General features: G+C 36.7%; 1 protein-coding gene across 1 annotated transcript in view; it reads right to left on the bottom strand.

Annotated features, from left to right (window-relative positions):
* Window positions 1–2,686, bottom strand: part of MORC1 (MORC family CW-type zinc finger 1) — a 157,153-nt gene that overhangs the window by 17,843 nt on the left and 136,624 nt on the right. The gene's annotated exons all lie outside the window — the stretch shown is intronic.

Raw genomic sequence — 2,686 nt, 5'->3', positions numbered from 1 at the left:
CATGAAATTCCCAATCAGGAAGCCAGAGCTTAAACCCAGCCTGCCCTTTGTAGCTGTGTAATTGTCTTTGAGACTTTGAATGTTTTACTTAGTTTCTTTATGCTTCAGTTTCTTTATCTATAAAAAATAAGTTACAAATAATACCAATCTCATAAGTTTGTAGAAATGAAGATCTAATATATACAAAACACTTGAGTGAATGCTTAAAATTTTAAAATGACTCAAAAACAATAGCTATTAATTATCGAGAAGGACTGGTTCACTTGAAGCAATGTCCTAGTCATTGGACACGTGGTCATACCCATACATTTTTAATAATATGCACACATTTATTCAGATATACAGGGTACATGCATGTATAATTTATTACATGCTACCATGTCTTAGTGACCAATTGACATGCCTGAATCTTAGAACTAGTAAGTAAAAAACCAGGATTCAAATTTATAGCTACCCAAATCAAAGCTGAGAATCTTACATATTGCTTCTGATCAAATACTGATAGAAGGTAAGAAACCGATTGGGGAATCCCATATTTTAGGGACTATATATAGGCCATGGCAGTATGAGACTGACATACACCCAGATCATTAGACAAGTGGCCTTTATCGACCCCATAATATCCGTACAGCACTGAGGTCTGGCCTGCTTGTGTCTCTTTCCCAGGCTAATATAAGCTTACCTACCCAGGCACAACAGTAGATTCAGTGGTCAGAACTTAGTGTTCAGAAATGTAGCACTCTGGCTTCATTTCTTGGTCAATAACTTGTCTCTGGATCCCTAGAATTTTCTCATATAGTGAAACAAGTCATAAAGTAATTCTATTGAATTTTCTCAATAGTGAAAACGTGTCCTGATTCAAAGTTCGAGGTAGGTCTACATACATATAAGCAAGAGTGCTTCCTTTGCTTGTGGCAGGTCGGATTTTAGAAATCTGTTCCTGAAGGGTAGGAGGTGGGGCCTTCATGTCCACATAGCACAGCTGCACAGCCCTGGATGCTGCCACAGAAACTTCCATAAAGCCCCGGGCAACTGCAGAATTGCGTTTGTGTCTTACAGGGGTTTGCAGTCTCCTGCACACACAAAATCACAGCCTAGGCCCGAGTAGAGGCTAGAGCTCCCTATATATATGGCCAGCCTCTATCTTTCTTTTTGTTCCTATCTGCTTCAATTCTTTGCTAACTCTCTTCTTTAGGAAGATTTTGTCAGTTACTGATCAGAAAGTCAGAGTACCTGTCCTACAGGAAAGCACTATTCCAGCTAGGGCATGTTGTGAGGCTGCCTTGGTCTAAAGCCTCTTATCTCACACAGTCTCCTCATAGTCTGTGAAACCCAACCAAACCAATTGGCTGCACTGATTTAGTGGTGTTACTGCTCCTGCCCCCCACTTTCCCATATGAAACCAATTTTAGAGCACTCTTCTGTATACTAACTTATTTGACTTGATCGTAAATCCCGTTCTTATCATCATCGATCCCTCCATATTTAGAAAAACTCTGAATCTTGCAAGTTACCCATTCTGTGTCTCCATCCTTTGAAAACTGAAATCCAAACATCTAAATTCCTCATTAACCATGCCCACAAATGTTAATATTCTACACTGAACCAAAAGTAAAACTCAGTTTCCCTCAGTAAGTTTAAAATCTAAAGCTGCAAAAAGAGAAAGAGAAAAGAAGGAAGGAAGAAAGAAAAATAAATGAAGGGAGGAATTAGTTCAGTAAGGCAAATTCAGTAAGAATGCTTTATCACATTCAAGAGAGGACTAACGTCCACCATATTGCCATGTAACAATAGGCAGTTAGCAACACAGTTCTATTTTGAGGGACATTTAACTCATGGTTTATCTGAATCTGTTTAGTTAGAAAACAAGTCATAAAGTAATTCTATTGAATTTTCTCATTAACATTACCCCTTAAGAAAGGAAAAAAAAAAAATTAGGAGTTATTACTGTTTAGAAAGTTCAAAAGAGATGTGGAAATATGTTAGTAAATATCTTTACCATAAATTAGATGTCAGTTTTCTTACTGTTTCCTTGACAGATGTGCTTTGAGAAGAATTTGTCAGCAAAGAAGGAACTTTAGACTCCCCATTCACAGAAAGTCTGGCTTTGTGTCCAAAACTTGTATTTAAATCTTCCATCGGCACACTGGACCAAAAAAAACAAACAAAAAATAAACAAAAAAAACCAAGCCGAGCTTTCTAATTTCAAAGTAGGAATCACATTAGATACTAATAAATTCATAAACATCAATATATGGCAAGTGAAATGTTAATACACAACAAATGAAAGGACATAAATGTAATGCTGAAAATTGTCATTTATATAGTCATAGAAAATCAATTCTCAAGTAGAAGAATTACTATTTACTCCTGATAAATCTTGTTTCAAGGGTTTTGGGTGGTCACAATTAAAGAGAATTGGTGGTGATTTATTCTTAATAAGAGTAGTCATATACCATTTGTCTCTTATTTGCTTAAAGAGGTTTTTAAGCTAAAGTTGTATTTTAGCTTGGGAGAAGTTTTGTGTAGAAATAAAAAAGGGACAAAGTTAGTCAAAGAAATATTTCATCAAATCTGGAGGAAGAAGAGTGTTCCAGGTGAACTGTAATGATCCTGGGATAGAAACAAGATAGGGCTGTTCAAAGGAGAGTGAGAAGGCCAGAGCTGTTAAGGCTGAGTGCACAGG

Source organism: Pteropus vampyrus, unplaced genomic scaffold, assembly GCF_000151845.1.
Source record: "Pteropus vampyrus isolate Shadow unplaced genomic scaffold, Pvam_2.0 Scaffold1, whole genome shotgun sequence".
Classification (NCBI taxonomy): domain Eukaryota; kingdom Metazoa; phylum Chordata; class Mammalia; order Chiroptera; family Pteropodidae; genus Pteropus; species Pteropus vampyrus.
Note: the sequence above shows the minus strand (reverse complement) of the source record. Positions and strands in the feature narration are given on the sequence as shown.